The following is a 23,734-nucleotide window of genomic DNA, read 5'->3' as shown; positions in this document are numbered from 1 at the left end:
GCTTTCTACTGAAATGAGTGATGCTGTTTTAACTATGCATAATGAACATTTAGGTGCAATTCATGTCATAAGCTCTAAGAAATGAGCTCCTCAAAAAAGAAAGTACTGCAATTTCTATCCTTTTGATGCCATCCTTAGAGAGAAACTATATTAAAAAATAAAATATTTAAGATAAGATTTAAGATATTATTTAAAATTGTAACATAAAAGCAATTGTAATGCCTTTACTTAAAAAGATGTCATCGAACAATCTGCTTCTTCCTCTTTTCCCCCTTTATCTCTGTCTCTGCCTATCTCCTCTCTCTCTCTCTCTCTCTCTCTCTCTCTCTCTCTCTCTCTCTCTCTCTCTCTCTCTCTCTTTCTCTATCTCTCTCTCTTTCTCTCTCTGTTTCTCAAGTGAAAACTGGACATTATCCAAATGAATCTAAAACTCTAGTATGTCTTAATGAGAAAATTGTTACATAAAAGAGGCATTTGTCATGGACTAATTATGAAGTGTTTCTCACTTTTTTCTAGTTAATGGTACTGGTTTTGGATATTCTGAATACTTTAGGTAGTAGGCCTGGTTGGATTAAATAAATCATGGCATTATCTATCTGAAAGTTATGTGTGGTCGAGGGTCCCTTAGCAACCTCTTCTTCAATACCACTCTAAAGTAAAGAACTTCTGCTGTAATATTCTACCATGGTCAAGTTGCTCAATTTGATCACATGGAACTTATGGACTATGAATACATCTTTCTGAAAATGTGAGCCAATATATATCTTTACTTCTCTAACTTATTTTCTCTGGCATTTGATTACCTTCAAATTAAAACAAAAAACTAGTTAATAGGAAAGAACTAAGTTTAGTTTTTTTAAAATAATTTGCAACATACAAATCATGCTAGTCTGGATATATAACGACCATAAAATTGCTAACATGAAATAAATTCCACTGTAGACTTCGAATTAAAGCAATCAATTATTTAGTTATAGGTACTATTTAAGTTTCTGCAATGACTCTTGTTTCTAAAATTGAATGGAATATTTTCTTAACTTTTAATGATATTTTGTGAATTTCACATAAGGCACCCCAATCTCATTCATCTTTCTGTCCCCTAAATCTGCCACTGACCTTGCAACCTACTCCCTCAAAGAAAAAAGAAAGAAGTGATAAAATAAGTACACAACCTGCCCCCCAAAAAATCTCAGCATGGAAGCCACAGTGCATTGTGGTTTGTCACACATAGATTTTTGTCCAAAATTTTTACTTGCAAATGTTTATTCTATTGAGTCATTGGTCTGGTTCATGGTCTCTAGCTTCTGTTACATTATTAATACTAGAGTCGCACTGGGACTTCTTTTAGATATCTTGTTGTTACCCTGTGTCATAGAGATTCTGCAGCTTTGGGAATGCAGGATAGGTCCCTACACATTTTTAGCAGTTCTCAAATGTAGATGCTGGAGTGCTGGCTCTGGGCCAGGGTGGTCGCTGAGATGGTCAGCCCATTAGCTTTCCTGCAATCACACTGTCAGGGCCAACTGTCTTATACCCAAGCCAGCTCTTCAGCACTGTCCCAAGAGGCATCACGTCACCAGGGTCTCCTCTACTCTGTGCTGACTAGGTGAAGTGTAGAATCCCTCTTTAAGTAATGTATCCAATGAGATGAGGCAACCTTTCCTGCCTGCCACAAATGATGTGGGGCCCGAGGAGAGGGGAACTTCTTCTGTGCACACAACCACAGGGTTCACAAGTTCCCCCTAACTCATGTCCTAGAACCAGCTTACCCACAACCTCAGCAAAAAGAACAGCTCTACTACTGTGCTGCCAAGGTGAGATGTGGGGCCACTCTTCCAAGTGCTACAGCTGGGAAGGGGGAGGGGAGCAGCTGTCCACAACCACTGAATATAAACATGGGCCAGACCATTGACATCTGCTTGGCTTTTGGTGGTAACATGGGTTAGAGACATTGCCATAGGCCCTGGATGCTGCAAGACCATGGTCCAGGACCTCACCATGGTCTCAGATAGCCACACAGGATACTCCATTGTGTAAATATACTACAATTTTTGTATCCATTTATCTACTGGGCTGGAGAGATGGCTCAGCCATTAAAGGCTAGATTCACAATCTTTTGTACTCTTAATACAATTCTCCTTCAACTTCCTAGCAACCAGAAAATCATATCATTACTGTTATAAATATTCTGTAGAATGTCATTTAATCTCTAAAATATGGTATTTCCACAATCATATATGTGTACTTTTGCAAGGTTTATTTTGAAAAAATTCCCACTAAAAAGAGTCAGCCCGTATAAGATGTCACAGAGTATTTTTTACAGAAAATTTGTTTCTCTGTCTTTATGGAATTATAATATTATTTCATTATAATTCTTTTATTTTGCTGTTATTTTTTGTTAAAAATTCTCTGCATTTATATTTCAGATGTCATGCTTCCCCCCTCCCATTTCTCCATGATAGTGCTCCTTCTCCCAACCACCCTCTCCCACCTCAGCATATGGGTATTCCCCTGCACTGGTAAAATGAGCCTATGCTGAACCAGAGGCCTCTCTGCCTATTGATATCAGAAAATGCTATCCTCTGCTGCATATGTACCTCAGGCAATAGGTCTTTCCATGTGAACTGATTGGTTGCTGTTTTAGTCCCTGGGAGCTGTGGTGGGTTTGGATAATTGATAATTTCGTTCTTCCCATGGGGTTGCAGACCCCTTCATCTCCTTCAGTTCTTTCTCTTGCTCCTTCATTGTCCATTATAATTCTTAAGGATAATCAATGAGCACAGTAATGCTTTAGTATTATGGAAGATAAGTTCTTGGTTGCCCTAAGCAAATTAAGATTGGAACACCCTCAAGCATTTATACAACATAATAAAATATAATATTTGCTCACAACGTGTGCATATCATTTTTAGATCACTTATACAGAATGTGATGCAAATGTGACATGAGCAGCTGCTATACTGTACCTTTTAGGAACCAATGACAAGGAAACTCTTTAATGCAGATGTGATTTTAAAAAACAGTTTTGCATCTCTAATTTCTGTGGAATACATGGATATAGTATGGTATATTATTTATATTATTATAACTTAAAATATATATTACAGTATTAATAACAATTTATATTCAAGTCTTCAAAGACACTGGGAAATTTGCTTAGCTAAAATCATGAGTACTAATCAGGTGGCTACACACATCTACTACTAGCTTTTAATTTTATTTTCCTCCCATTTTGTTTTGGCCTATAGTGATTAAATAGACAAGAAAGTTTTAAGAGTTGCTCCAAATGTATCATATAAAGGCCTTTTACTGTCTTTTATTATTATGCTTTTTTATCAACATGTGTCCTAAAATATAAAATACAAAATTGAAGATGTGAATACTTAAGAAGATGTATTACATAGGTAGAGAGTAGGGCTGGCATCTAAATATCCTCAGTATCTGGATATTGTCCTACAATGTCTGCTTCATAAGGTTTCTGTCTCATGCCAGAAGTCTCCCAAGCTGATTTACAACTTTCTGACACATTGACTTTGAGGAAACATACATGATTATATAAATGATATAAGTTATACATAAATAAACATATTTTAAAATATATATAACATAACAAATACATTTATTATATAAATATTTATATGTATAAATATAAGTGTTTATATGTATATAAATATATGATATAAACATAATTACATAAATAAATTATATTAATGATCCTTCTATATATATGATTCATAAAAGTACTTCTCCCTATATGTCTTTAATTTTTTTATGTAATGAGAGAGATGCTTAAAATGTAAATAATATGTCAGTAATTTAAGGATTAGAAGCACTGATATGTAGTATTTTTTCAATGACAGGTAGAACACTAGTGAAAGAAAATTTTTCAGTTTTTCTATTTTGGATAATTATTCTTATTACTTATTTTGGGCTTAGTGCATTCATGGTTGTATGTATATAAGTGAACCTGTTTTGGGTCACTATTGACACAGCACATATATGGGGACAGAGGACAGCCTGCAGAAATAGGTTTTCTCCTTCCTCCATGTGGGTCCTAAGAGTCAAGTTCTGAAGACTTGGTGAGTGGGATTCCTCTCACTCACTGAGGAATCTTGCAGGAAGATACACATCATTTTAGCAGGAAAATTGCTACATAAATTCCAGATTTTGCATTTAGTATTTAACTCCTAGCAATATAGAGTTATAGTTTGAAGAACCATTACTTGAATAATTATTTTAACAGGTGAATAAATCTTGTAGAACCTACCTATGTGTGCCAAATGATGACACTCACAAAAAAAGAATTTACAAAGATTGAGAAAAGTTTTCTTCATTTATAGATCAGAATACAATATCTTTTTCTTGATAAATGATTTCTCATAGCCCTTAATTAATTTACACAAGTTCCTATCATCAATTTAAGGTTGTACATAATATTTTACTTTTTTTATTGATGTGTTTGATTACCTGAAATAAATTATTTTTGTTCAAAAGATTCACTGAACCAAAATTATTCTTTCAAGCTTGATCGCCATGGCCTGATTGTTCAATGTGGTGTATGATACAACAATATAGGTTTAATTAAAAGTATATATATCTTGGCCTTTGTTTTGTAATTTAGGTAAAATAAATTAAATATATGTATGCTAAACTCCATTGTTCAGAACAAATGAATATAATTTGGTGATAAAGTGAAAAGAGCAATGAGCTTTGAATCAGAACCATTGTGTTTATAGGCTGTTTCTGCCACTAAGGCTGGTGGTATTTTCTGTAGTTTCACTGTCAGTGTCAAGTCACATATGATCTAACTTCTATAAAGTTAGTTGTGTGTGTGTGTGTGTATGTGTGTATGTAAACCAGAGCAGGACATTAGATGCTTTTCTCTATCACTATCTGCCTGATTTCCTTTAAACAGAACTTGTGGCTGACTCTAGAACTCACTGATGTGGTTAAGCATCTGGCCAATGAGATTTTAGGATTTACTTGTCTCAGCCTCCCAATGCTTGGTGGTAGGGTGGGGATACAGCAGGCTTGCATCTTTATGCCTGGCTTTAATGTGGAAGTTAGAGATTCAAAAGCAGGTCCTCAGACTTGTTGGTCAAGCAATGATAATCACTGCGATATCTCTCTAGACCCTAGAGCCTAAAGCTGTATCTAAAATATATAAGTTCTGTACGTATGAATGTTATAAAAATAAATACCATAGTAAGTGCTTGATAAGTTCGTCTTTATAAAAGATCATGGCCATTTTCTAGAAACATCTATTGCTGAATTTCCTGAGCCAGCTCTTAGGGAGACTAAAAGACTAAGCTCTTCTAATCAGATGACATAAGGTCAGTGATGTTACCTGGCAGGAATTAGGTTTCTCTTAATAAAAAGAAGAGAGGAGTAGGGGAGAGAAACAATGACAGACAGAGATACAGAGAGAATGAATGAGGATGTCATTTCCACTACATAAAATATAGATTTTTGAAGACAGTATTAACTTTCTGGGCTCGTCATGACAAATGTATATGGTATCAGAATATGATGAGCCCATTTGTCATTGTTCAAATTTAAATAGTATAAAAACTTTATCCATTCAGTCAAAATAATGTTTCACTTTTTGCTTTATTATTTGTTTCCCCAACATAATATTTTTTAAATTAATTGATAATTTTATACAGTGCACTACAATCATACTCACTTCAAATTTCTCCCAGGTCCACAGTCTCACCCTCATGACCTTGCCTCTCCCACTCCAAAAGGAAGAAAAACAAGTCACCAAGTCCAACTTGTGTTGCCCGTATACTCATTAGACCAAGGTCAAACTTCCAGTGGTCCACCATTAAAACTTAATCCTTCCCACCAACCTGGCAGAAGTTATGAACTGTGAAGTTTTATACTTCAGTATCTTTACCACTATCACAAGAAAAGACTTTATTCAATAGCTTGCTGTTTCCTTTGAAGGATGGCAGTCACAGTAGCATTCGGGGTCTTTCCTCCTCAGTTTGGAATCTGCAGTCATGCATATAACTGCAAAGAAAGCTTCCTCACCAGAGCAACTGTTGACAGCATGGATTCTGTGTATCAAACTGGCCTTCATTTGGTCAGTTGTATCTTGGGTAATCCGAACTTTCTGACTAATATCCAGTAATCAGTGACTGGATACCATTAATGTCATTTTGGGTCTGGGTTAACTCAGTAAGCATGATATTTTCTAGTTCCATTCATTTGCCTTGAGGTCCTTGCTTTTAATAGCTGTGTAGTATTCCATTGTGTAAATATACCACATTTTCTGTATACATTTCTCTTTTGAGGGACATCTGGATTTTTTCCAAATTCTGACTATTATAATAAATAAGGCTGCTATAAACATATGGAGTTTGTGACCTTGTTTCAGTCTTGTTAAGCATTTTTGGGTATATTCCTAGTAGTGGTACAGTTGGTCTTTATGTAGCACTATTTCCAGTTTTCTGAGGAACCAAAGGTTGATTTCCAAAGTGGTTGTACCAGCTTGCAAACCCACCAACAATAAAAGTTCCTCTTTCTCCACACCCTTGCCAGCATCTGCTGTTATCTGAGTTTTTGATCTTAGCCATTCTGACTGGTGTGAGGTAGAGTCTCAGGGTTGTTTTGATTTGCATTTCCCTGATGACTAGGGATGTTTAATATTTCTTTAAGTACTTCTTGAGTTCTTTGTATATTTTGGATATTAGCCCTCAATCAGATGTAGGGTTGATAATGATCTTTTCCCAGTCTGTGGGTTACCATTTTGTCCTATTGACAGTGTTCTTTGCCTTATATTTTAGTTTCAGGAGGTCCCATTAGTCAGTTGTTGATCTGACATTTAATTCTTGCAACCTTATTCTACAAGCATAATCAAGTATTATTACTAGTGTCAGAAATTAGCACTTCCTCATGAGATGGGTCTTAAGTTTGTCCTTTATTTGTTGGCCATTCTCTCAGATTCTGCTCCATCCTAGTGCCTGCATTTCTTGTAGGATACTTTTAGGTCAAAAGTTATGTGGGTGAATTTGTGTCCCTATTGTTCCATTGGGATTCTTGCCTGGCTATAGGAGGTGGCCTTTACAGGTTTTCTAATGTTGTGAGCCACGCGAAGGACACCCCTCATTAATTGTTGGGCACCTCCCTTATTTCAGGTCTCTGTCTCTTCCTGTAGTTGCCTCCTACCTCCACCTCCTTGTCACTTGTAGATTGCCATTCAATCTTTTGGCCATCTTGTCACCCTTCCTGTCCCACTCTACACATGATCTTGAACCCCCTGTCACCTCCCTATCTTCTTTTCTACCGAGTTCTCTTCCTCTATTTTACTCTTATGACTATTTTATTCCCCCTTCTACATGAAACTCAAGCATCCTAGAATATGCCTTACTTCTTGTTAAGTTTCTTTGGGTCTGTGGAGTGTAGCATGGGTATCCTGTATTTTATGACTAATATCAACTTATAAGTGAGTACATACCATGCATGTCCTTTTGGGACTGGGTTACCTCACTCAGAATGATATTCTCAAGTTCAATCCTGCAAATTCACAATGTCTTTGCTTTTAATAGCTGAATAATATTCCATTGTGTAGATGCACCTCATTTTCTTTATTCTTCAGAAGAGGTACATCTAATTTGTTTCCAGTTTCTGGATATTATAAATAAAACTGCTATGAACATAGTTGAGTAAAAGTCTTTGTGAATGGTAAAGCATCTTTTTTTAAAATATGGTGAAGAGTAGTATATCTGAGTCAAGACAGAACTATTTCAATTATTCTGAGAAAGTACTAAATTGATTTCCAACTTGGTTTTACAAATTTGCATTCCCACCAGCAATACACAAGTCCTCCCCTTGCTCCACACCCTCACAGGCATGTGTTAGCACCTGGACCTTGAATCTTAGCCATCCTGATTTTTGTGAAGTGAAATCTCGGAGTTTTTTTGATTTGCATTTCCCTGGTGACTAAGGACTTTGCACTTCTGGACCATTTAAGATTCCTCTATTGAGAATTCTCTGTTTAGCTCAGTGACCTGTTTTTTTTTTTTTTTTTTTTTTTTTTTGGTTTTGGTTTTTTTAATTGTTTTTTTTTTTTTTTTTTTTTTTTGGAGGGGGGTTCTGTTAATGCTGTTTAACTTCTTGGGTTCTTCATAAACGTTTGAATATTAACCCTCTGTCAGATGTAGGGTTGGTAAAGATCCTGTCCCAATCTGTAGGCTGTTGAAGGCATTTCTTAAGGTGTTTTAAATTTAAATTTTTCTTTATACAGAGACAACGTCATTGTTAGATTAGTAGGATCTGTGCCATCAGTTCAGTGTTCAAGTAATATAAATTTATTATCTCATAGTTCTAGAGGGTAAAATTACAATATGGATGAAGCAAAAATTGCTTTCTCTTCCTGAGGTTTCCATTGTAGATTAACCTATAACCATGCTCTTCTTATTACCTCACAAGATATATTATTTGTGTATACTCTTTGTGTCTGTTAAACTTCTTATAATGAACATATTACTATATTATATCATGTTATATCACATTATAATATTAATTATTATTGTCATACCGTTATGTCCTGATATTCCCTACCTAAAACTATGGTTTAGGGATGTTACAATAAATATCTTCTTTATGAAAACTCATAAAGAGCCATAATATACTCAAATAAATAATATTTTGCAGTTCTTAAATTATATATTATTCCCAATTATTTACCTAAAATATGTATTTTTAGTTTTATATAAGAGTAATTACTTACATACCAGACAAGAGCATCAGATCCTATTACAGATGATTGTATGCTACCATGTGGTGCTAGGAATTGAACTCAGGACCTCTGAAAGAACAACTAGTGGTCTTAACTACTGAGTCATCTCTCCAGTCTATTAAAAATATATCTTTTTTGTTTTTCTTTAATTCTATTGGATATTCTCTGTATTTAAATTTCAAATGTTATACCCTTTCCCCCCACTCTTCTCTGTCCTTCCCATGAATTTGCCTCCATGAAGGTGCTTCCTCTCCCAATCACCCTGTCCACCTCCATGCCTTAAAATGTATATCTTTAAAGACTTTCTTCTTAAACACAGTTAATTTTTATTAAGGCTTTTTTTTCTTTTGTCCTTTTTATTTTTTTTTTTTGAAGCAAAGTCTATAAGAAACATTTTACATGTTTTTTATCCCATAACTACTAACTATAGAATAACCGTACCATAGACACCATCCCTGAGTATTACGATTACACGGTTGTTGTATTAAGGCCTTTACATGAGAATTTTTTAAGAAAACCATTCATTTCAAAACAAGTGCTTAAACAAATTAAGCATTAGTGATAACAAAGATGTTGTAAAAGTTGTCAAACTGGTAATAAGTTGTAGGGTCTCCATGGGACAGTTAGCGTACGGCAGCTGTTTCAGATAGTGTTAGAGATGGAAAGGTGAGTGAATCAGAGGGATACAGCCTTACAAAGAACAAAGGTTACTTTGGAATAAGCAAAGGAATCCTATGTTCTGGAATGACCTTAATATCATAGCTAGATTAGAACAATGGAAATTAAAATCTGTAAGCATTGGGCTTTATTAGATTTGGTTTTGAATTATTAAATATAACCAATCATATTTGTTGTCTTAGAATATTTAATGCTTCTGAGTTTCAGTTTTTTCAGTGTCATCAAATAACTAACACTATCTATTGGATATAATAAAAAAATGAGCCCAGATATTGTATGTAGAATATAGTGACAGGTTTACCAGTGATAGTACATTAATATTGGTAGTAAGAAAAATACATGGAACAAAATCTTGTAGTTTTTTTCTAGTAGGAGAAGTATGACTGGAAATAGTTACAGGAGTATGTTAAATAGGACTAGGCCTATACCCAAACACTCGATCTCAAAACTTATGAGAGCAAAGCAGGGAAAACAAAAGTTCAGTACAAGCCTGGGCTATATAGTGAGACACAAGCTACATACAAAAAGGTCTTGTTTCAAAAATGACATTTTTTTTCATTGTACATTTACATAGTTTTGAAGGAATAGCCACAGGTAGATTCCCATGTCCCAGGGGATGGCCTCATACCTGTACACATATGAACAGTACTTGTGCATTTTGTTGGTTTTCAATGAAGAAGAAAAGAAAGAGGAGGAAAAAGACATGAAGTTAGAGGAGAAGAAGTTGGGAGGTTTACAAGATTAACTAGAAGGGAAGCCATAATTGAATGAAAAGTTATGAGGAATCACAGAAATCTTTGCTGTTACCGTAGTTGTGAGAAGTCCCTCCTATAGTTGTTTGCAAGTAGATGCAACCATGGATTAGACAGTGATGACCAACATTTTTAGGCATAGATTTTTCTCTTTTAAAATTCAAAACAAATTTTATACCCTTTAACAGCAATTTGAATAATTTATTTTTATTATTGCTTTTAAAAATATTTGTGTTCAAGAAAAATCCAGGGTGGCTTAGAAGTTTGGCTTACAGTATCATTGAAAGGAACCCCAAAACTGATGCAAAAATAATAGGCTACAGCTTTCATCTTCAAAGACAAGAAGCCAAGATTGTTTGTGAGACTCTCTGTGCTCTGTACTGAGATGAGTCCCGATTCAACTTTATATCACATGCATGCCGTGCCTGTGGAGGACAGAAGAGGGTACCAGAATCTGAACCTGGAGTTATAGATTGTTTTTAGCCACCATATGGGTGCCGGGAACTAAACTCAAGTCTCCTGCAGGAGCACTCAGTGTTCTTATCCACTGAGCCAACTCTCCAGCTTAATCTCTAGCTACTTAATCATCATTTTGTTTTCATTGAAAGAATAGTTTTTTCACATGATAATTCTCCTTCCCTAGTATCACCCAGCTTCACCTTGCTTCTTCCCCCCAAACAATTTTACCCTTCCTTACTCTTTCCTTGTCTTTTAAAAGCAAAACAAATGTGAACAAGAAATAAACACACAGAGAGAAACCTAAGAAATACAAAAATAAATAGGAAATGACCAAGACACACACAAAAATTCCCAAACACAGCAGGAGAAAAAAAGGTTGTAGAGTCAGACCAGATGGGTAATTTCAAGGAAACTGTGTCTTTCAGACTTAAAAGTGGTAATGCTCATGTGAAATTATAGAAACAATGGCAGCACACATATGGCCTGCGCAGGTTCAAACCAGTTGGGGTTTCAGAGCCGAGAAAAAAAAGATATTTTAAAAATCTACAAAAATACCATTAACCTCATTTTATGTTGACCAAATACTTCTGGGCATGATATCCTTCTGAAGGTTGGTTTATATTAGTGAGACACCAGTAAAAAAAACTAAGTTTTTTCTCTAACAATGGGTATCAATTACAGATAGTGTCTTGCTGAGTAGTGAGTGTGGGTGGTGCCCACTTTCCCCTAACAGCTCTGAGGCCTCATGCATAATGAACCTGTGCAGGCCATATGGAGGGTGTCCTGATTTTGTGGATTCTTACTTGCAGCCGTGCTATTGTGTCTGTCTCCCTGAAGTCATCCATCCAGTCTGCCTCTACAATCTGTCTTTTGCCTCTTCTGTGAAGGTTACTGAGTTCTTATGGAAGGGCTTGATAAAGACATCTCATTTAGTGTTGAGTATTCCAAAGTCTCTCATTCACTGCACATTGTCCAGTTGGTCTCTGTGTTAGTTCACGTCTACAGGGGAGAGGAAAAGCTACTTTGATGATGGCTAAGCATGGAAGTGATCTGGAGAAATTACCAATTTTATTTATTCCTTTTTTTACAACTTTATTTTAAAAAACAAAGATAAATGTACAGTTTTTAAGCATTTTTTGCATAAAAGTATACAATACATTTTTGTCAGTACTTGTTTTTTTTTTAAGGTTTGATATTGTGATTACGATCTTACTAGTTATAATGAGCATAAAGTACATGTAAAATAAGATGTAACCTGGAAATAGTCAAAGCTTTCTTGGTGTGTAAAGATATTCTAATCATAGCTTAAAGAATATATAATGTGGGTTTGGAGTGATGTCTCCATGGTAAATATTACTGGCTGTTCTTTCAGAAGACCCTGTCTCATCCTTAACACACACACACACACACACACACACACACACACACACACACAGAGAGAGACGGCTGTTCACATTCCTCTGTAATTATAGTCCCAATAGATATTACTTCTTCTGGCCTCCAAGGACACTACAGGCAAGTCATGTAAGAGTAACACACAAGTAAAACACTCATAGACACACAGTGCTACTTTTTCATTAAATAAGTTGGCATTTCTTCTAGGCTCAACCTAACAGTTGTCTGGCAATAGCTAAGTAGGCCTGGTTTGTTACAAAAGTGTCTGTTTGGCTTCTCCTCATTCTCTTCTCTCTCTCTCTCTCTCTCTCTCCTCTCTCTCTCTCTCTCTCTCTCTCTCTCTCTCTCTCTCTCTCTCCCTCCCTCCCTCCCTCCCCCCTCTCTCTCTATCTATCTATCTCCTCTCTTCCTTACTCCTTCTCTCTCTCTGCCTTTCTTCTTACCGTGACCCCATTTCTCTCTCCCCTTCCCTGTTGTCTCCCCCACACACATGTGTTCCTGGCTAGCCTCTTCTTTTCTCTTCTTCTTCTTCTTCTTCTTCTTCTTCTTCTTCTTCTTCTTCTTCTTCTTCTTCTTCTTCTTCTTCTTCTTCTTCTTCTTCTTCTTCTTCTTCTTCTCCACCTCTGTTTTTCCTCCATTCTCAATTTCACTTACTATGCCCTAAATCAACTCTATTTTACACTATACACTTTTTATGGCTGGTACCTCAGGGAGAAGGAATGCTTCAGCATGGACCCACTTAGGTACCTCTTCCTACCTCACCATATTACACTCTACAAAGCATATCCTTGGTTTTTTAAACATAAAACTCAGCAAAATATGTACTGGAAAATATTTATTCTAAATCCAAATAATGTAAACATAAATTGTGTGTTATCATTAAAAAGCAATTTTGAAGACAACATTCTAATATTGACTCAGTTTACTGATATATCTCTGAAGATATACATTTCTGGAAAGAAAAATGATAATCTTTAAGTCCATAACAAATACGTTTGGTGCCATTTTTTTCCACATGAGTATAAGTTTCCAACACTAACCTAATACAATTGGTTGAGTACTAGTCTCTCTGAGCTTCAGCAGAGTTGTAAGATATAAGTGGAGAAAAGACTAAAACTGTTTTCACAACAAAAGACCTGGTCCTCTGTAGACATCACAATAAGAACAATCAAAGCTTACAGAAGAAAACTGTGGAAATAGAAAATTTGAATGTGTCGCAAGGCGAAAGCAGTTCGAGAGCAGAAGCCCTCCATCAGAAGTGACTGAACTATTTTATGAATACTTTATAGGACCTACCACCCTGCTCTTTATATGTGGTATTTCCCATATTCATGTCATCTTCATAACTCATAGTTCACAGCATCTTTTCACTACCGGAAAATTAATGATATTGATTGAAGTTTCCCAGAGTAAAATAAAAGCCATCAGTGTTTCCTGATAAAGAAACATGAGTTGTGCAGGTGGTAATACTGAATTTCTTAAAGCATCAGAAAATGAACTGTAGAACCAACCAGTGGTAGATGATAATCGTGGGATCGAATGGACAACCAAGGAATATGTACAGAATCCTTAGAGTGAACAAAGCAAGTGACATCTTGAAATGAGAGTGTCATTTGCATTTATAATAAATGATAACCAATAAAGAAGTCCATGCCTTTTCAAGCAGTTGGCAACTATGGGGAATAGAGATTCAGACAGTTAGAATTTGATGAGAAGCTATAGAAACACAAACAACCCCGTCACTAACTTCCTATTAGACACTTATTTTAAGTGTTAATTATCTTTTGGATAAAAGTATCTTTCAAGGATAAAAGTCAATGCTCACCAAGGTAGACCCCTGGAAAACTTTTTAAAATAAAAACTGTGATCAAAAGTTGCTAGATTTTTTTTTCAGATGAAAAGACCTTTAAACAGTGGCAGAAGCTATTTGAAACTGTCTACAGGAAAAGCCACAAGATTAAAAGGCTATAAACTATTAGACACCTTATAATGGAAGAGAAGAAAGGAAGAGACAGCCTGACTGATCCCAAGGAGAGATAACAAGACCAGAAAAGAATTCCCAGCAGGCAAGCAAAATTGGGGTCAGCAGTGGGGAGAGGCCATAATAAGAGTGCCAGAGAAATGGGGAGGGGAGAAGGCTAAATAGGTGTGGAAAAAAGAATCTCACCACTTTTATAATTTGGATCTTCAAGCTGATGTATCCACCCCCCAAAAATTTTACACCTGTATAGACTTATTTTTTAGCGTAAAATTTAGCATCAACTATAAGTTTTGCTTACAACATACTACCAAATGTTATCTTTTCAGTCAACCCAGAGGGCTGTATTTTTAAAGACTGTCTGTTTCTCATTAGCTGGAATAAACAGGAGTGTGTTTATAGCACAGCGCCAGACCTAAAGGAAGGCCTTTCCTGGGGAAGCTGCTCTGGGAATTAGCAAAGCTGGAAGTTAAAGAGAGTTTCAGTGCCCAGCTGTGACATAAGGCAGAACCAAGATTCATTAATACAGACTTCACTGAGCAAACTACTCCCCAGGACACAGTTTTGTTTTGAACAGAGTGTTAAGCAGTTCTAATATGTGACATTCTATTAGTGCCAAACAAATACATCAGTTATAGGATTGAAGCTTCTGTTCTACAAATACTAATTGTATGATTTCAGTGATAATAAGAATAAAAGACAGGCAAGTTATTCTTAAACAGTTGACAGTGTAATAATTAATTCAACTTATTTAAGACTTCATCCCATAGAGATCACTCTCTAGTCTCAGAAAGTTATTGAGAATATTTATAAATATTTTAACAAAATACTGGCACACTTGACTATTATAAAATACAGTTTGAATATAGTAGCTAGAAAATCAACAACCAAATGCAAGGAAAATAGCCAATCACATATGTATGAGCATATTGCATTACTTGATTTATCATCTCTGTGGGATAACTTTGCTGTAGTGGTGGCCTCAATTTACCAAGACCATAAAAGTAAATGAAGGAACAATAGATTATATAAAACATTTAGGTAAGCTACTGGGAGTACTGTACCCAACAAGGAGCCAGCAGAACTTTATTCACTACAACACATACACACCTAGATGTATATGGGCTTATGCATTGTAACTTCACATTTTATTGCTGCGATCACAATTTTAAGTATTGAACACCACAAGTTAGTATTGAACACTGGAGACTGAGTGTGTTGACTAAACTTCAAAAGGCCTCAGATGTGGAATACAGCTTGTAAGTCCTACCACAAAGGATGACAAGATCTCACAGCCATTCCAGGGAAGAAGGTGTTCCCAGAGAAGGCACAGGCATGCTCAGTTTGTGAATGTTGTCAAGTGGAGTGCTTTGATCAAACACTGGAGAAGGAGGATTGTAAGGATCTTTCACCAGGAGGAAAAAAATGTCTTGTAGGAGCTCTAGTGTATAGTACTAAATCTGACAACCTTCCCAAGAGCAACTTAAACAGATATGACCAATGAGACCATTTTCTACAGTGACATAATCACAATTATTTAAGTTTAGCTCTTTCTTCTTCATTAAATACCTCAAATTGATTTAACACACACTACAAAATGTTGATGTTCATAGTGCTAAACAAAGATATTTTTGGAGAGTAAATCAACCTTCAAAAGTTATTACAAGGAACATAGGATTGGAGAAATAACTGAGGGGCCTGGGAAAAAGGTTGCAATGGGATAACCAAAACCAATAGTTTTCTTCTAAATGGAATAATGGAGATAAAAATTATATAATTTAGTCTAGCAAGATATCTCAGTTTGTAAAACTGGGTCTGCCAGTGAAGCTGACAGTTCAAGGCTGATTCCAGAGCCCTACAAAGTAGGAGAAAACCAACTCCCACAAGTTGTTCCTTAACTTTTACAGGCACCCCAGGACATTCTTGCATGGACACACACACACACACACACACACACACACATACACACATACACACACACACACACACAGAGAGAGAGAGAGAGAGAGAGAGAGAGAGAGAGAGAGAGAGAGACCATAATTAATTGATTGATTAATTATTGTAATTTCAGAATTTCAAATAACCTAAATGAACACTTCAACAAAGTATGTTAATAATGAATATTATTTCAGTAAATTGTAGTGTACTCAAAATATAGTACATTCAGTCAAATCATTACTCTACATTACATATGTTAACTTGGCAAATATTTTATATTTCCTTACATATTTTCTGGATTTGTTCATTTTAAGTAGGTTCCACAAACAATATAATATAATATCAACTTATCGTTTATATTTTTCTATGCAGCACAAAGAAAACTCTGCAGTGTTCTTCTAGGTTACAGTACGTGTGCACACTCATCTCATTTTTGTTAAATTTTTTTGTATAATTTTAAGAATTCTTTTGCCATTTGTTGAATATTTGGCTAGTTTGACCTATTCATTATGATGAATTGTGCTTTATTGAATGCTCATATAAACTATTTGTTTTAGTACTAGTTTCGAATTCTTTTCGCTATGTAAAAGGGAGCAAAGTTGGTAGCTATCTTAGTAACTCTAGCATTGGATTTTTAAAGAGCTGTCAAACTGTTTCGCACAGTTCTAGCCACAGTTTGTATTATGTTCTCAGTGGATGAGGGGTTTAACTTTTCAACATCTTAAGCAATGCCTTTCTTTCTTCTTGTTTGATTATACTCTTCTTGTGTGTGAAGTAGTAGCTAAGTTTTTCTTTTTTTTCCTCATTGTAAACTTTGACATTTTGTTTCCTTTTTTTTATTTTTTAAACTACTTTATTTTGCAAAACAAAGATAAATGTACAGATTTTAAACCTTTTTTGCTTAAAATTATACATTTTTGTCAGTACTGTTTTTTCAGACATTTAAATAAATTTTACATAAAACTATGTGAATATGTTTTTTAGTCAGTACTTGATTTTTTTTCAAGGGCTTAACAGTATGCATTGAAAACGTACTAGTTGCAATAAGCGTAAAGTACATGCAAAACAAGTACATGTATATGGTCACCTGATTTTTGACAAAGGAGCAGTAAACATTCAATGGAAAAAGGACAGCGTATTCAACAAATGGTGCTGGTCCAACTGGCACTCAACATGCAAAAGAATGAAAATAGACCCGTTCTTATCTCCTTGTACAAAGCTCAAGTGTAAGTGGATTAAAGATCTCCACATTAAACCAGATACACTGGAACTATTAGATGAGAAAGTAGGGAAAACCTTAGAACACATAGGCACAGGAGAAAATTTCCTGAACAAAACACCAATGGCTCAAGCTCTAAGGTCAAAGATTAACAAATGGGACTTAATGAGATTGCAAAGTTTCTGTAAGGCTAAGGACATCGTCAAGAAAACAAAACGGCAACCAACAGAATGGGAAAAGATCTTTACCAACACCACATCAGATAGAGGCCTAATATCCAAGGTGTACAACGAACTCAAAAAGCTAGACACCAGAGAATCAAATAACCCTATTAAAAAATGGGGTACAGAGCTAAACAAATCATTTTCAGTTGAGGAACACCGAATGGCCGAAAAACATCTGAGGAAGTGCTCCACATCCTTAGCCATCAGGGAAATGCAAATCAAAACAACCCTAAGATTCCACCTCACACCAGTCAGATTGGCCAAGATCCAAAACTCAGATGACAGCAGATGCTGGCGAGGCTGCAGAGAAAGAGGAACACTTCTCCACTGTTGGTGGGGTTGCAAGCTAATACAACCACTCTGGAAATCTGTCTGGCGATACCTCAGAAAATTGGATATAGTACTACCTTAAGACCCAGCTATTCCACTTCTGGGCATATACCCCAGAGACACTTTAATACACAACAAAGATATATGCACCACAATGTTCATAGCGGCTCTATTTATAATAGCCAGAAGCTGGAAGGAACCCAGATGTCCTTCAGAAGACGAATGGATACAAAAATTGTGGTACATATACACAATGGAATACTACTCAGCCACCAGAAACAATGACTTAACCAAATTCTTAAGAAAATGGCTGCATCTAGAGAAGATCATCCTGAGTGAGATAACCCAGTCACAAAAGAACAGACATAATATGCAGTCACTGATAGTGGGATGCTAACCCCAGAGGCTTGCACTCCCCCAGAAACAACTCACAGACTGTATGAAGTTCAAGAAATAAAGAAAACAAAAAATATACATATATTCACAAAACAAGAAGACTTTGACTATTTCCATGTTGCGTTTTGTTTTGCATGTACTTTACGCTTATTGCAACTAGTACGTTTTCAATGCATACTGTCAAGCCCTTGAAAAAAAATCAAGTACTGACTAAAAAACATATTCACATGGTTTTATGTAAAATTTATTTAAATGTCTGAAAAAACAGTACTGACAAAAATGTATAATTTTAAGCAAAAAAGGTTTAAAATCTGTACATTTATCTTTGTTTTGCAAAATAAAGTCGTTAATAAAAAAAAAGAATAATAAAAAAAAAAGAATAGACATTTTGTTTCCTAAACTACATGCTTAGATGAGATCCACTTTGTTTTTATAATCTGGCCCTTTGTACTTTTGGTGGCATATTAATGAAACTGTTGCTCAACTCACACTAATCCAAAGGTGCAAAGATGCAGATTCATTTTTCCTTGTAATACTTTTTGTTTGAAACGTATAAATGTATTCATTTAATCAGTATTTAAATGTAGGTAATTAGTTATCTTTTGCATGTGGTCTGACATAGAAGTGAACAATCTTTCTTTACAGAATATTTCCTATTGTCCCAGTACAATTTCTTAAAACACTATCTTCATTTTTCTCATCAAAGACTGATGTCAGTATGACTACCAGTCAGCTCACCGTAAATTTGTGGGCGCCTTTATGTATCCTCAACTCTATTTCATTTATCAGTGTATTTATCTTTATGCTGGATATTAATATGGTTTTCTCATTCTAAAACTCAAGAGTATGAGTTCTCCTTATTCTTTATAAATATTACAGTGGCTTTTCAGAGTACTTCTGAATTTCATTTGATTTAAGACTAATTTGTCTATTTCTATTGAAATGTTATTGATATTTTACTGGAGGTTGACTTCAATCTTAAATTTCAAGGAATCAGTTCTCTCAGTAATATTAAGCCACTGTTCTATCAACACAAGATTTCTATTTTTAAGTCTGCTAAGCTTCATTCAACTATTTTGTAATTTGATTCTACATATCTAAAATGCCTCTGTACCTAAGCATTTTATAGTTGGAGTGATACTATAAATAACTGACAATAGTACTTGTGAGTGTGTACTTTCAGTATATTAATTAATAACATTTATAAATGCATTAAAATGTGTATAATGGACCTGTATTATTCTATTTTGTTGAACCTTTATCTCTATAGGTATGTTTGCATGAGTGTTTATGCTTGTGTGTGTGTGTGTGCGTGCGTGTGTGTGTGTGTGTGTGTGTGTGTGTGTGTGTGCATTCTTAAAGTTTTTCTGTAGGTGAAGGTGTGGTTCTAATTGGTTATTGATTATGTCAATAAAGACAGTGGAAGCCAATCCCTGCCTGGGTGATGGGGAAAAGGAAGAAATTCCTGATCATAGGAGGATGAGAAGGAACATGGAGAGAGGGGGAAGAGGCAGATGATGGAGCAGAGGAGATGTCAAACCTGTAGGTTTCTGAGCACCTGTAGTTTGTAGCCTCCAGCATAGGCTGAGGACAAGGAGGATGGGCCAGGATGTTCCTCGCCCAGCCATTGAGTTATCTGAGTTAGTTTTAAATATTAAGTCTGGGTGATGTTTTCCATCTGCAGCAACTATGGTAGGCAAAAGAAAGGGCACACCCTGCGTGCTTGCTAAAGGTTTTCTGGAGCTAGCCACAGAGGTTGGGGGAGCATAGTTCCCAGTTAGGGAACCAGTTGGCTATGCTGGTGGTAAAACAAGTGTTCTCAGACCTGAGCTGAGAGTGTGGCCCCAGGAAGGTGATTGCATGGAGTTTTAAAATAACACACAACAGTTTTCTACACTTACAAGGTACAGTTTAAATGCCTTTCCCCAGCGGAGGAACATATTCTAACAGTGTCCTTTGCCTTACAGAACCTTTGCCGTTTTAGGAGGCCCTGTTTATCAATTTTTCATCTTAGAGCCTGAGCCCTTGGTGTTCTGTCAGGATAATTTTCTCCTGTGCCAATTCGATCAAGTCTATTCCTCACTTTCTTTGCTATTCGATTTAGTGTATCTTGTTTTATGTTGAGTTCCTTGATCCTCTTGGTGATATATTGGGCCAACACTATTTGTTGAAGATACTCTCTTTTTTCCACTGGATGGTTTTAGCCCCTTTGTCAAAGATCAAGTTGGGTTCATTTCTGAGTTTTCAATTCTATTCCATTGATCTACCTTCCTGTCTCTGTACCAATATTATAAAATTTTTATGAGTATTGCTCTGTAATACCTCTGATTGAGGTCAGGGATAGTGATGATTCCCTTAGAAGTTCTTTTTTTTCTCTGTCTCTCTTACAATTTTATTTTTTTAAAAAGAGGGATACATATACAAATTTTAAAGGCATTTTGGCATAACACTATATGAATATATTTTTGTCAGTACTTAATTCCTTTAGAGGTTTGATAGCATGCATTGAAATCCCACTAGTTACCATAAACATAAAGTACATGTAGGACAGAACATGGCATGAAAACAGTCAGTTTTCTTGGTAAGTATAGATTATGCATAATGATCTTTGAATACCAAAAATTGCCACAAGGTTCTTTTATTGTTAAGAATTATTTTCCCTATCCTGGATTTTTTGTTTTCACATATGAAGTTGAGAATTGTTCATTCCGTGTCTGTGAATAATTGAGTTGAAATTTTGATGGGGATGGTACTGAATCTATAGATTATTTCTGATAAGATATCCATGTTTATTATCCCAATCCTACTGATTCATGAACATGGGAGATCCTCCCATCTTCTGGAGTCTTCAATTTCTTTCTTCAGAGACTTGAATTCTTATCATACCAATCTTTCACTTCCTTGTTTAGAGTTATACCAAGATATTTTATATTATTTGTGCCTATTGTGAAGGGTGTTGTTTCCCTAATTTTTTTCTCATGCCACTTATACTTTATATAAAGGATGGCTACCTCTCAACTGAAGAAAGTATAGCAAAAAATGTCATTTGTTTATATAATGGAATACTATTCACCTATTAAAAATGAGGACATCATAACTTTTACAGACAAATGGATGGATTAAAAAATGTCCTGAGTGAGATAACCCAGACCCAAAAGAACATGCGTAGTATGCGCTCACTTATAAGTGGCTATGATCTAAAAAGTTCAGAACACTCGTGATACAACTCACAAACTGTAGGAAGCTTAAAGAGAAAGAAGGCCCAAATGTGGATAGCTCATTTAGAAGGGGGAATCAAAATAATCATGTGAGGCAGAGGGAGAGAGAAATCTACATGGAAGAGGGAAGAAAAATGGGAAAAGAGGGGCAGGACTGGGTATGGGGGTAGGAGGAGACAGGAGAGAAGCCCAAAGTACCATGCGAATCAATCAAAATATACAGTCATTGGGGATGTTGTTAGGGGAATCTGGAATGTGAGAAGCTACCAGGACTCCAAGCATATGACCTTAGCCAAAATCTCCAACAACATGAAAATGGAACCAGAGGAAACCATTACCAGTAGATAGACAGAGCCCTCAGCTGAGGCAGGAGGCTACCCACCCATCTTTAAAACTTTGACCCCAAATTGTTACTATACAAAGGAAATACAGGTACAAAAATAGAACAGAGATTGAAAGAAAGGCCATCCAGAGACTGGCCCAACTTGGCATCCATCCCAGGTGTGTACACCAATCACTGACACTATTACTGACATCATATTGTGCTTGCAGAGTGGAGCCTGGCATGGCTGTCCTCTAAGAGTCTCTACCATTATCAGACTGAGACAAATGCAGATACCTTCAGCCATCCATTGGAGTGAGGTAAGGGGCCCTTATGGGAAAGTTAAGGAATGATATGAAGGAGGTGAAGGGTAACCCCATAGGAAGATCAATAGTATCAACTAACCTGGAACCCTCAGACATCCCAGGGACTAAGATACTGACCAAAGAGCATACCTGGACTGGTCCTTGGCTCCATGCACATGTGCAGCGGCAGACTGCCTTGTGGGCCCTCAGTGGGAGAGGATGTCCTTAGTCCTACTGAGACTTGATGCCCCAGAGAAGAGAGATGATGGTGGGGGTGAGGTTGGACAGCAGATGTGAGAGCACCTTCCCAGAGATTGGGTGGGACAAAGAGGGTGAAAAACTCAGGGTAGGGGCACAAAGAAGGAGGGCAATTTTGGAATGTAAATAAATAAAATAATTTAATAAAAGTTAAATTTTAAAAAATTCTAAGTTTAACTGGTGAAAATCTTTGATCCAATGAAGTGGCAAGTGTGGATACTTGCTGTGTGTCTGTTTATAGAAAAGATGTTTTTCCAGTGTCAACATTAAATTTTCTCTTAGTAAATCTGTCACAAATCCTGTTGTAGAGTTCAGATATTCATTTTCAAATTGAAGAAGATTCTTCTCTTGTTAGTTTCTTTGGTATGCTTTTATACGTATGTCATTAGATCTTTGAAAACTTATGTATGGATATGTGGATATCTATGGAGACCGGTATGTATTTCCCAATTTTTCTATTAATGTGGATCATTTTCCTTTTTTAAAAATTGGGTATTCTCTGTATTTGCATTTCAAATATTATATTCTTTCTCCACACTCTCTTTCCTCTACCCCCTCCACTTGCTTTCACAAAGGAGCTTCCACCCTCTCAACCTCAGCACCTTGGCATTTCCCTACACTGTGAAAACACACCTTTACTGGACCAAAAACATCTTCTCCCATTGATGCCAGAATATGCTATTCTCTGCTACATATGCAACTGAAGTCATGGGTCTCCCCATGTGTGCTCATTGGTTGGGTTTTTGTCCCTGGGAGTTCTGGAGGGTTTGGTTGATTGATAATGTTGTTTTTCTCATTGGGTTGCAAACCCTTTCAACTCCTTCAGTCCTCTCTCTAGCTCTTTCATTGTGGTGCCCAGGTTCAGTCCAATGGTTAGCTGTAAGCATCCTCATCGTATCTGTTTGACTCTTGCAGATCCTCTGAGTAGGCATCCATATCAGGATCCTTCCAGTAAGCACTCCTTGGTATCAGCAATAGTACTTGGGTTTGGCTGCATATAGGGTAGATCCCCAGGTGAAGCAGTCTCTGAATGATCTTTTCTTCAATCTCTGCTCCTCTATTTGACCTTGTATTTCCTCCTATGAGTGCTTTGTTCTCCCTTTAAAAAAGAACTGAGGCATCCACAGTCTGGCCTTTTTTCTTTTTGTGCTTCATAAGGTCTGTAAATTGTTTTTTGAGTATTCATAGCATTTAACCGCTAGTATCTGCTTGTCAGTGAGTGTATACCATGTGTATTTTCTTATGCCAAAATACATTTCTACTCAAAACAAATGTCTTTTGTTCTTAATGTACATATAATTCTTTTGTTACACTGTTGGATTGATTTACTAATATTTTCATCATGAATTTTTGCCAACTACTTCTGCATTTTCCTCTTATATAATCTAATTTTGGTATCTTTCCTGAGCTGTCTATCTTTTTTCTTTACTTGGTAAGTTTATGTAAAACGTGGTCTGTAATTTTGATCATGTAAAGAACTAATTGATGTTTAGCTGATACTTTTTCAGCTTTTCTA

Source organism: Micromys minutus (assembly GCF_963924665.1).
Source record: "Micromys minutus genome assembly, chromosome: 14".
Lineage (NCBI taxonomy): Eukaryota > Metazoa > Chordata > Mammalia > Rodentia > Muridae > Micromys > Micromys minutus.
This window is presented reverse-complemented; position numbering follows the sequence as displayed.